This window comes from Syngnathus typhle, linkage group LG4 (assembly GCF_033458585.1).
Source record: "Syngnathus typhle isolate RoL2023-S1 ecotype Sweden linkage group LG4, RoL_Styp_1.0, whole genome shotgun sequence".
Classification (NCBI taxonomy): Eukaryota; Metazoa; Chordata; class Actinopteri; order Syngnathiformes; family Syngnathidae; genus Syngnathus; species Syngnathus typhle.
In genome coordinates this window covers 19,345,084-19,358,410 of record NC_083741.1, presented here as the reverse complement: position 1 = coordinate 19,358,410, position 13,327 = coordinate 19,345,084, and the positions used below count along the sequence as shown (strand labels likewise).

The window sequence follows — 13,327 nt, the reverse complement described above, 5'->3', positions numbered from 1 at the left end:
GTGAAACTTTACACTTGTATACGGTTAAAGCTCGAGAGTTTCGACTGGCCACGCAAGACTAAATTATATCATGCAAGACTGAGCTCACTTCAAGATGCATTGAATGACTAATTTTATGTTTTACTTTATACTCGTCTGTGTTCCTCACTGGAGCTCAGTTTGCCTTGCATGAAAGGTTGAACTGAGTGTTTGTGGGGTGTCAAGACCTAATTAGCTTTTTTTTTCTTTGGCTTTGTTGTGACAACTTCAGTATTCTAACAAGTCATGTCAGATGGCACGCCACATTATTATAACATTTGTTATTGGTAGTTTATCTACCGCATGCCTGACAATTGTTATTTGGTGGCTTAGAGATGAAGTGCTCCTTAAATGAAAATAATGATGCTTGTAATTTTTTCCAATAGCATCTTTCTTTTTACGGTTTGTGTGTCTGTGCAGCTTTCGATCGTTTCTCTGTGTGATCGAATGTTGTTCGGGCAAAGAGGGATTTGTATCGCTCTTTGAAGAAAAAGCAAAATGGTGTCAAAAAGGGGTCTGTAAACAACGCCAAGCTTTGTCGGCTTTTCCAGCGAGTACTTTTTCCTTTTCTCATCTTTTTGGCGCATTTTCCACTCATCTTGCGTTGCGTTGTCCAGACCATTGCGATGAGGATGGGCGGTTCATCTGGTATGCGCGTATATCCGCATCCTAACGACCAGGCTCCGCTGTCGGCTTTTGATCACAACAGAAGGAAATTAAAATCATGTCTCTGTATTATGAATCCAATGACAACACGGACTCTGACGGCTCTTTCCAAGCACTGCTCTCCCCTTCTTGACTTTCTTCTATTCGGCATCACCTCCCCTTCTCTTTTGGCTGCTATCCTATTCTTTAAGAGAACGCAAAGGATGAGCGCGGCGAAGAGTTTCAAACGCCTATAACACGCAGTTTGATAAAACTGACAAGGGACTCAATTAAGGCCTTCTCCTGTCAAAGCCGCAAGTGATATTTTATTAAGTTGTGCCGTGCCACGCGACGGCTACATCAAGCGACAACATCTGTAGACGAGAAGGCTGCAGTCGTCGGGTAAGAGGGACACGTGTTGCCACTTTTGGGAAACATCAGTCACGGGGCATTTCGGAAAGGACTCCGAGTTTGGAAGCTGCGCGAGATTTCCCGCAATATGTATTTGGGGCGAGGAAATGGGAATGGCCTGGTTTTCTCTTTGGGTTTTGAACATGCTCAGACACAAAAGACGACTGGTGTTGGCTTTTGTTTGGGCAACAGCGGAACAAGAATCGAGAAAAGAGCGAGAATTGATCACAGGCTGTCTTGACTGAGGTTTTCGGGTTTGGGGAAGATCATTTTTGGGTCAACAAACACGTTTCAGAGGGTTGAGTTAAGTATGGTACTCAAGAGAGAGCCCAAGAGGACAGTCTCACTTTCACACTGCAATTCCGTCAAATGTTTTCCCCCGACGCAAATGTTCCCTTTTGTTTTTTTTCTTAATATTCAAATTTGTAGCACCGTGTACTTGTTTTAGTGCTGAACATTCTTTCCTATTCGGTAGTGAACAAATTAAAAGTCAGTCTACCGTTGTAGTCATTTGATTTTGCTTTGCATGAGAGACTCTGTAAAATAAAGCAAATGTAGCTTTCGGAGTAACATCACAAACAGGTCCGGTGGTTTACAAGAACAACTGCATCGTATATTAAGAAAGCGGCTTTCTACTTTCGGTTTCACTCTAAATAAAAGTGAATCCTTCGGAGAGAGAGTGGGAGAATGAAAGAGCAAACATTGCTCTTGCAGTCAGATGAAACTTTAATATCTTCCTTGTAATTGGGATTGATCTTGCAGGATGCTGTGCTCGCGTAAAAAAAAAAGCGTGTCACCTGACCTGCGGGATGTTTGCGCACAGCCGCCTTCATCTTCAAAATGCGTCCGTGTGAACCCGTGGCGGAACTGACACTTGCTGCTACAGGATCTCGCTGCTGCTGACCATACATAGTCTGTTTCATGTAGAACAAAAGCGCTAGCGGAGGGCACAAAAGGATGAAGGTTCAAAAGCACCGTAGGCGTAGGGTTGCCCCGGCCCTGAAAACATGAAACAATCAGCGTACAAGTGTCGGCAGCTCAGAGGACCACGAGGCACCTGCAACAATGCTGCTCAAATAAAAGCGAGTGTCGGTATCGGAGTCAATGAAACATAAAATTGGTGATGAGCGCTAATGATGTCATCATCATTCCCTTTGCTGTGTTGCTAACATGGATATCCAGCGAGCTGAATAATGGATAATATCAGCGCACCCAATCCTTAATCCTTATTTAGTGACCTCTACTTTAACTCGTTCACTGCCAATAACGAGCATGGACGTCAAACATCACTTTGGCAGTGAATGAGTTCATAAACTCTAGGCTGTACAACAAATATTGTTTGATTAATTGGTAAATTTACCAAATAATCAAACATTTCATCAAAAACATCATCACTAAAGAGATAAACTGCAAGATGCATCGCAATGATCAGTTCCAGCACTGAAAAGCAGTGGTTCTATTTTAATAAAAAGCATAATACCATCATAAAACAATAATCTACCCCCATAATCCCCATCTTCTTTTCTAATTTCTGTCCTCTTTTCAGCTCAGGTTATTTATGACTGATGGATGTGTGACACAAATGAAAGTTGTGGCGTGCGCCATCACACCGTCGCCTTGATCAGCGTTTGAAGTGTAGCAACGCCGGACGTGATGAGATAATACCTGGGAATGTGACATTTCCATTCAAGGACGTGTGTTTATTTTTCGACTGCAGGAACTTGATAGGGTATTACAAGTCTGTCATATGAGTGCCCGGTGTAAAATTAATTTTGGCATGAGCGCGGTTAAATTCTCACGATATGATTCATGGTGGCAACACTGTGGTATCGAGTGGCTACATGGGAGAGCTTGGCTTCTAATTCGTTTTGGAAAGGTGGATCAATGGGGCAAAGTGGCTCGACTAAGCGTGTTTGGATCTCACCCCAAATTCAGGTAGTCACCCACAAGGGGTAAATATAAATCTTTAACCCCCCTAACCCTAAACCTAACCCCTAACCCTCACACACACATGCGCAATCTTAGCTAACCTAAGATAATAGATGATGCTCCACTGTAAATTAATTTTGATAGATTCAACAATTAAGGTCTGGTTGCCAATGTATTTTTTGTATTACAACTAAATAGAAAAGATGAAAAACATCTTACTGACTGTGACTGTGTTGTGTGATCGTGTTTTTGTTCCCTGCTACTACCTGCAGGTTGCTGTGTCCTAACAAGCTAGCAGGTGTGTTGTCAGCCCAGGGGCACAGTGTCTGTTGTCGGCCAAGCTTTTGGTTCCCTTACTGACTTTTTTTTTCCTCGCAACCAGAAGATGTTCTCAACAGCTGCTGTGTTGTGCATGTTGACTTGCGATGGCTTTTTTACTTTGTTCTTTTTCTCACACAATGTCACCCTGATGTTGACCATAGCAATGCTCAACAAATCAAATCATGCACAACGAGTTTAAACAATAAAGCTTATCAAAGGGAGGAAAATAACTAATTAGTTGTGCTCGAGAGTAAAACAATGTACAATAGGCAGAAAATACAAACAAAACAAATCATTATTAACATTTGCTCGACGACTCTAATTGAACACGCATATACTTGCGGGGGGACGTTTAACCGGCCTTTAAATGTTGCATTAATCAAACTCCGCTTAATGTGAACTGACAAGAAGCTGGGGAATCTGGCAGCCATCTGGAAGACATGCCTGTCAGCCATGATGTGGTGAGAAAAAGGGACGGCTGAATTTTGGGTTAACTTCCGAACGAGGGACAATCAAGCGACAAAAGAGCTAGAAAACGCAGAACCAGAAGACGCATACGTTTTGGGTGCATGCATGTGGAGACGGATGTAATCTAAGTCGTGTTGCTTGTCACACGCAAACATGAGCTCCAATCGGCATTCCGAAAACACAGCTGAACACACTTAACAGAAGAGTTGTGGTATGACTGACTGCAACCACTACCTCCGGAATCTTGTTTGCACGCAGCTATTCTGTTGTTCCTAATAACATTGTTGCCTGCAGATGACTGTGGATATACGCTCCAAACTCTTGTCACAAAGTTCTCCAAAAAGGCATTTGATGAATTTACGCTTCATAAATTTAGTTGACAAAATTCAGATTCCCCCCCCCCCCCCCTCGCAGTTCAGAAACGGGTAATGGCAGTGTTAATGAAAACAAATAAAATTGGAATTTGATATATTCACATTGGAATCAGCCTGCTTCCATTTGGGATAAAAATCTAATGACATCTGGCTACGCGATGGGTCAAATGAAAATAGAGAATAGTAATCCCTCTATTTTATAATTTCATCTACTACTACTTTTTGTTTTTGTATTTTTCGGCAGTACCCAGTTTTTCTTTCCGTTCAGACAAATGCCATGTCTACTAAATTGCTTTTGTGCCATCTTGTTTTCATCTATGTTAAAGTAAGGGGGAGGAGCTTTACTTAGTCAAGTCATAACCTTATTTTATAGTTTTAAAAAAGTATTATGCCATTATCTTGGCACATGACTTTTTTGCGTGGGCCTCAATTACCTGCATATTTCTGCTATTCGCAGCAGATTTATTAACTCTTACATGTGATGCTAGCAGGCTAAGTCACTGACGGTGACTGCCTGCCACGCTAACGAGGCGAACAAGAAGCAAAGTGACAAGACTGTGATACAAGCAACTTAGGATTCTTCAAGTCATCTCCTTGCTGCACTTTGATTCGCTCCCTCCAGCGGTTAGAGACATTTTGATTTTTACCCGCCCGTAGCATACTTAAGACTTTTATATGAAATCCTCCAGTCTGATTTCACATTGTTCTCTACCTAAGTTATGTATGACAAACGCCCGAGGCCGAATCACCATCAAAGGAGCTCATGGCGAGGACGCGGAACTTCCAAAGCTTTTAAAGCGATGACAGATGTCACTTGTAAAGCAAAAGCAGGGGGGATGAAAGTGTCGGGGATGCGACGGGGCAACGTGAGGACGGTGAGTCCGTCGTGACCTGCCGTTGAGGTTTAATGGAGAGAGACGAAGCTCAAGCGGCCGTCCGTCTTGACGAAGCGGGGCCGTGGGTCTTAAATGTCACAGCCACCTAGATTACAAGTTCACTACCTGGCAGTCCACCAACCAGACACCGGGCCATTCGGGCAGCCTTCATCATGCTGTCACCGGATGGGGATGGAAGTGTCTCCCCCGGTTACCCCGGCGTGGAATTCGTCAGGGTGTACAGAGGGAATAGCTAATCCGAGGACATGAAAAGGGGGCCACGGGCTTCTCTATTCCTTGAGCTCACCTGGGTACTCTCCCTGGTGTGACAGCTCGAGAGGACTCGACAAACAAGGAAGAGCAGTGAGCAACTTTGAAACAAACAGGCAAGTGAGTGCAGCCGAACCAAAACAAACTTAACTCGAGAAATTCACAGAATGCGCCAGCCCGCCCCCCACCACCGCCGCGTGCCCACCCCATCCTCTTCCACTGCTTTCTCCACTGTGTCTTTATTGTGGCTTGATATGTCACCACTGTCTATATCTTCTACTTACTCAGGACTTCAAGTGGCTGTCTGTATTTTGCTGCGCCATAAATTATTCAGCGCCGTGTGTCTCCTTAGTATCTGCGCCTTCCGCTGGGTTGCCATCTTATATCCACTCCTCTCAAACAGGGGGGCTTTGAGAGAGAGTTTGCAAAAGGTAACACAGGAACTTCAGCTTCGACAACCACTTTCTTAGTTGTGACTCTTGTCAAGCACATATATTTGTTCCAGCACAAGGAAAATGTGTAAAAGAAAAACCGTAGCGGGGGAAAAAGAAAAGTTGTACCTGCATACGACAAGGAGACCAACAAGCTCTACTAGTACATCGACAACAACTTGGACGAGAAGCACAACTTAAAATATTGACGGTGCGGCTGAGCTTCCAATGTTGAACACCGTACTGTACGCTTCGTTCTCGTTGCGCTAAATTTTGCAACGACTTCCTCGCATAGCAAATCATGTCGAGGGATTGTCACGATCACAGAATGCTTTATTAACAAGTGATTTTAACCAGTATACATTTTATGTGATGTAAGTACATAAGACAAGTACACATATTTCCCGGTCAGGAATTGTCAGATGCTCAAGGCATTATGAGCAAGTGTGTTATCCATGGATTGTCCTCCCACAACTCTCATCCTTTCTTCAAACGCCACGGGAACTCTGTGCTGGTTGCTGGACAACTTAAAATGTACATTTTGTGATACCAGTCCTGGAACAGCACAACATTCCTGTCCAGATATACAGAAGTGACCTGATCTCAATGAATCACACAGGAAGTGTCACATTCGATCTCCTCTCTGTTCTGTCATCCCCCTTTTGCTCCTCCGTCTACTTTTATTTTTACTCCTCATACACACACTCTACATGCATAAGCTAACCGAGCCACATCTCTGCCTCGGAGAGCCCCCTTCCCCTTCTTTTATTTAAAATACACAAGGGTCTGAAGCTGACAGGTCAGCTGGCATGGGCCAGTCGGTCCCCACCTGTCCCCCGGCCTCTTCCCCCAGAAGGCAGAGTGCCAGAAAAGCTGCCAAAACAGGATGAAGCCTTAGGCACCGTATCCCCAAAAGAGCCGCCGTGTTTGCTCTGCACTACAATCACAGAAGAGAGGGTATTTACTTCAACACGCTCCACAACAACAGCACATAAACTGAATGATTGCTTTAGTTTTAACAATCATGATGTGCGATTCTATCATCTGATTAAATTTAGAAATTATCCACCTTTATATACTATTTAAAGACTTAGATATTCAGAATGTGAATGTCCCCAAACTTCCCAACCATGGTACATTTGAACCGTCCTTCCACCCAGCCATCTATTTTCCAATGGTGAGTACTTTTGTTTTATTTTAGTCTCAAAAACAAAACATTGTACTCAGTAGCCCGGAAAGAAAAACCTGTAACTTTAGAGTTACAGTCCCATCAATATCAAGCAAAGAAATCCATGTTCTGGAACTCAAAGGATTTCTTTACTAAGCCTTGTCAGTTGAATCTATGGGTAACCATGATTAAACATACCACATATGTATTTTATTCTATTTGCAAGTGCAGATAAAAAACGAGAGGGAGGGATGTGGTGCACTGGATACAGCAGTCGTGTCGTAGCTTTGTCTTGATTTATCCTGATATATCCGTTTCTGGTATTCTCTTTGAAAAGCAAACAACTTGCATCTTGTGAAATCACACACAAAGTCGGCGGAGTGTGTATTACATCTCGTTGTTCCGCCTAGCTGTTTTTTTTTTCCATCCCGTATCAGTGTGCTCAAGGTTTTGTGCTATATGTTGTCAGAAGTGGAAGTAAGTGGAAGGGAAATTGAGTTTTGTGTCCTCATTCAATCCATACATGATAGTTGCTGGTTTAAGAAAGTTGCTATTGTATTTGTGTTATTGTTCCTCCAACTCGCAAACTCTAAGCCTAAAATGTCAAACTGAATGACGCTCACAGGAAACAATGAAAAGTCAATTTGTTACAATTTTCATTAACTGAGCAGATAAAAGTTTAGGTAACATTTGGTATTGGCCCAATTAGAAAGTTAACTGGCTGAATTAGTTCTTGGAGGTGGTCAAAGGTGAGATTTGAACAATATGGGCCGGAGCAAATTTTGCCGTTGTGGGCGTAAAAACAGCAAGACAACTCCTCTGATTGCCAAAGGAAAAACAAAGCACCCTTATGAGCTTACTATGGTAAAGAGATATTCTTTGACTCCTCACGAAATGAAAAGTTTGAACTCCACCGTTTGTTTGTATTGGTTGAACTCCATATCGTACCACTTTTGGGTGCTTCCGCTTTGGAGGTGTTTGAACACTTGCAGCTGTTTTTCCTCCATTACCTTCAGAGTCCTCATTAGTGTTTGGTTTTTTGGAAGAAGACTACAATCGAAGGAGCTTAAGAACTTGAACGGGAGCCCAGGGAAAGTTATCTAGGAAGTCGAGATCCAGGGGGGGGGGACTTCGCGAGACCTACATAGGGACCTAAGGAGGAGGGAAATCCAACATCTTGGGAACCAAACTTTAGGGGAAAGGAGGAAGCGAATGAAAGGTTTGCAGTCCCCAAACAGTCAACCCCCCCTCTGCCAGCTTTCTACCGCCTCTTTCTTCATAGTATAAGACAGAAAGGGGAGAAATTGTAAAAATGGAACAGTGGGATATGTATTTACTATGCTAATGAAGCCCCATGTGTTTTCCACAGGTGCAAATCTTGTTAATCATCCGTAGGTGAGTGAGAGCTGCTCGAAAAAAAATCTACAAAGGAGCTCAGCGAGAGGAGCCGCGCCAAATAATCAAATATGCATCTTGGATAAAACACCGTGGAAAGTAGAAGTAGCACTGTGGAGACATTAACCTTTACCAGCGAGGGGAAATCTTAATGCAAGCTTAACTTCTCCCCAAAGAAAACTTCAATGAGTCAGTGCGCGTATATTATGTTTTTCTTTTTTTGTATTTAGGGTTCAGGTTAGGGTCATATACTACATATATATATTTTTATAATTAATATCCACCATTTTATCAACTACTTCAGCTTCATCTTTATCAACTCCAATACATTGTGTGGGCCTTCTATGGTCCAGCTGTTTTGACAGATCTACTGTAGACCCAGACTGGGTAATTATGAGCTACAAAGCTCAGTGACCTTGTCAAGATCCCCCTGCCCTTTCCGGCAACAGGAGTGTTTGGCAGGGGAGGGGGGTGGGGTACATTCTGTGGTTTGTCTGGATGCCCATGACACACACACACACACACGCATGCATGGACACACAAATACCTGCAACATTGCGCTTCTCCAGGCAGGTTAAAGGGGTAAAGTCAGTGACAGAAGGGGATTTTGAAAAAGGAAGAAGGGAGGGCATAATATGCGGGTAGAGGGACAGTACAGAGAGAGAGAGAAAAACAGGAGGGGCAGATGAATGGGGGTCACAAAGTGATGCAGGGGTTAAATGCCACAAATGCCATGCCTCAAAGCCTCATAAAGACAAGCTCTGCAATGATCCCAAGGTCAAGCCGTGCACCTGTGTAGTGCTCGCGGCAATGCTAGCATGTGCAAGTGCTTCCACTGAGCCTATTAGTGAACACTGTGTGGAACAAGTGGCTGCACAAAAATAAAGTGGTGGATTAAAGATAAATTGATTATCCTGTGCAAAGAGGAGGGGGGGGGTCGGACCACTTGGGATCGTCATGGGAGAAATTTGCCTTGTTCAACGAAAATTAAGTAGTGATGAAATTAGGAAGAAATGCTTTCTAAAATATCCAATTTGCTTGTACAATTAAATAAATGGATAAGAAAAGTGACAGTTTGATCTTAAACAAAATAGCTACTCTGTACTATACTATATATTTTAAAGTCAACGAGCATCAGGCAACAGATTATGTTCCATGAGAGCAAAGTGCCAAAAAACAACTAGCAAGGACCCCAAAGGACTGGCCAATCTGGGGTCAGTTGACCCAGCAAGACTCCGAGCATGACAAGCAAAGTTCTAAAGCCCTCCTTGATCGTGACAGTGATTAAAAGATCCAGAATTATCCTGATGGCTAAGTCTTCAATTAGAGGTTGTGGAAGGAAAGATCTCTGCGTGTGCTATCTTCAGGCTCGCCCAAATTAGAGAATGGACACGAGGACTTTATGCTCAAAACATGAACTGAACACACCCTCGCATGACAGGCCCTAAAAACAGCTCCAGAGCCAGACAACCAACGTCTGATCCGTTGATTAGGTTCAATAGGCGCTAACGTTGTCGCCTAAACCATTATTGTCTCATGAACTTAACAGGCGGGGCGGGGGAGGGGTAGTGGGAGGAGCCTTCAGCCAATTACAGGGTGGCATTTGTGTTAAGCAGGAGTGTGTGTTATTTGAGACAGCCAATTAAAATCACTTATGGCTCGGGTAATATCCAGTGATTTAGACTGGGGGGATTATCCTCAACGCAACATGATCTCATTCTCTTGCACGGCAACACACACACACACATACACACACACGGGAGCTACAGGCTTGCAATGCACACACATTTCAACACACACGGCAGACAAATGACGAGGCAACCTTGGCCCGCGTTGGTGCGCGTGCTTTTGTCATTCCCAGACAGGCAATGATGCGGCTCGCTCAAAATCGAGACTATTGTCATCAACGACACGCGCTCCCACATAGTAATTGATTGGATTCGCAGCCACTTGCCTGTCTAGACCTTTTAAACAGCCGTTAATGCAAAACCGACCATTGTACCAAGTAATATCTTTACATACCGACAAGTGTAAAAATACAACTGCTGCTCCTCTATCCACATCAACCCAATCTGGTCAGTGAAATCCAGTAAAGAATGATACTAATCACTTCTGTTGTAATTTTTTAAATATCAAATTAAAAGAGGAGTAGGATGAACAGTAGTTACACGATCTCGCGCTTTGCACTTTGCTCTTGGCATCGGCGTAAGCTTCAGAGCGTTTGAAATGAGTCATTATACCGCTTATTCCCATGCTTCTAGCAAATAAACTGTCATCTTACTAGTAGTTATATATTATACGCAGCCATCTCAACCCAGCATGAAGCTCGGTGCACTGAGGATGACACCAGCAGTCTGTGGCCCGTGTTTTCCTTTCACCTACTTGTGGCTTTACTGTGCTGCCAGCACTGCCATTAATTCTCCCCATGGGTCCTTGAAGGCATCTAGAGAAAACCTAGTGAAATGCATCTTAAAACCTCAAATGGACATGTCGGTGCGGGCTTAGCTGGCAAAGCAGAATGGATCCTTTTGCTGGATATCGGATTAAGGGATGCTTGTACGAGTTTCGTCGGCTTAATGTGGAAGTGCAACGTTGCGGGGTTGTTGTGGTAAACTGTGCCGTATGACTGATCCTGTCACGAACGAGGGTAGGACGACCATGTGCGACACTAACTTCTTTATTTAAGGAAAAGGGAAGTGGGACACTGGAATAAATAGTGCACCCCCAAAAAAGTAACGCTAGTGACTTGTGGGAGGAGCCAATCGTTAAAGCGGTGTTTAGATTTGGAAAGGAATGGACAGACTGTTGCGCCAAAACAATGGTGAGACTCGGTTGTCAACGTTGCAATAAAACAAAACAGCTGAGCAGCACAAAGCCATCTAATCTTTGTCATTTAAATTTATCAGTCTAAAACAAAATCACGGTGACATAGACACTCCGCGACAACATTAATCCAGCAATTTGAAACCATCCGTTTGCAAACGAGCGTACAAAGAGCAACGGCGTTCAAAGCAAAGTGACCTTTCCAATGATTAAGCTCAAACATTATCATCATGTTCCCATGTCCTGTGTATATTTTTTGTATTCCCCGCACAGGATCAGAACAACTGCTCTGCCAGTTTTGTGTTGGCATGGACAAAAGCTCGTCTATGATTTCAACACGGAGCTCGCCAGGGCAAAGCTGGCCGGTGCCCATCTGGAGCGGGCCAAATTTCTGCCTCGCTCGGGCTCAATGCACACTGGTGATTACCGCAAGGGTCAACAGCAGTCATGCTATGGCGGTTATAAATATAAGCCCCGACGTGATGGCTGTTGTTCCTAAACAGAGGTTTCCCCGCTGCTGTGGGAACACAGCACAAAGGCCTCGTTGGCCTCTGAGGGCAAAGAGGCAGCGCCTTGGGTTTGTGCGGCCAGCTGTTGGCTCTCTTGCCAGAGGAGGATCATTAGGCTGTGGAACTGGAGAACACGAGCGCACGTAAAGAACTGCTGGCATGGAGGAAGATTGATTGAGGAAGTGATATAAAGCCTGGAAAAACTGTCAGATGGAAACAAGCCATCGGGCATCGAATCAAGTTGACTTTGTAGATCTGCTGTTGAGATGTTCACATGGTTTTACAAGACAGTCTGACCTCAAGAAGCATGGAATCATTTTATATTAAACAATTCAAAATCTAATTTTAAGCAAAAAAATAGATATTGTATGCACCCTGTGATAAACGGGCAGGATAGGCCACAGCTCACAACATCTCTGAACAGCATGAGCAACTAAAGAGCACATACAAGCTTAATCTAATTAGAGGGTAAGTGGTTGAAAAAAAAAATGTGGTAACTCTCTCCCGTCAACTCTGCCATGTTGCTCACTCATCCATCTTGGATCATCATCATCACGCCACGGGTGGCCCTCATCCACTTTCTCAATCTGTGCCCATCATATGGCTCATAATGTCCAACCTTATATTAGCATTAGCATGGAGGCTTAAAGCGACTAATGCCGCCAGCTGTGCTCGGCTACTCCCTCTAAAAACCGCGGCGGTGGATTAAAGAAAAAGGGAGCAACATCAGGGGGCAGGGCAGTTTGGGCGGGGTGAGGTGGCATCCCTGGGGGGTAAGCCGGACTGTGGTGCCCTCTTGTGCCAAGTCATTTGATAGTTTTGAAGGACTATGGCCATGAGAAATAGTAACTGCATACATTTCCTGTTTGATGATAACATTGGTATCACAGATCCAATTGTAAAATATTTTATAGTTTTCATGCTTATGTCCTTTTCAGGCTCAATTATATTCACGGATTACTTTACTGTACAGTAACTCATAGGCTTTATTTTTTTTGTTCAAAATTGTTGGAATTTACTAACGCAAAATAAGTATGTTCAGCTTTAGTCTACAGCCTTACAGCAAAAACAAATCTATATTAAATTTATAATAAAAATGTATCAACTCCAGCTTTACATGCAGACCGCCATGATAAAAGGTATAGCAAGGCGAAGAGAGTGTGAGAATGAGACAGAGCGAGAGAGAAAAGGGCAGGGCTGAGCTGGCGACACTGCCTCCTCAGTTAAGTTGATAATTGCCCTCGATGATGTATAAAAGATATCCCACAGAGCCTTGTGAAACACTATTAGCAGGCATGGGCTGAATTGTTCATGAGCTGCCTCCAGATGAGAAAGAAAAAATGTCCAAGATTAATACGATTCTCCTTTGAACGCCATAATCATGATGTGATGTTTGTGTGTGGGCCCAAGTGTAAATTTAGATTTTTAGCCCTTGCCTCTGAAGACTATTCAAGTTTTTTTTTTTTTACCCAGAAAGATAATCAATTCTAAAATACTATCCAATGTGGTGTAACAGACACGGGAAGGCCCATTATCATTGTGCCTCATTTTGGCTAAAACGAGTGGACACATGAAATGGCCCCTGAGGAGCTCTGCACAAAATGGTTGCTCACGAGGCAAATTGTGAGCTCAAATCGTGCGTGGAGATGATATTTCATCGCCGAGCGACATGGAAGTAAGTGGCCTTAAT

The 13,327-nt window shown here is 43.6% G+C and overlaps 1 long non-coding RNA gene across 1 annotated transcript in view; it reads right to left on the bottom strand.

The window, feature by feature from the left end:
* The window catches only part of LOC133152937 (uncharacterized), a 57,158-nt gene that overhangs the window by 26,178 nt on the left and 17,653 nt on the right, over nt 1-13,327 (bottom strand). The gene's annotated exons all lie outside the window — the stretch shown is intronic.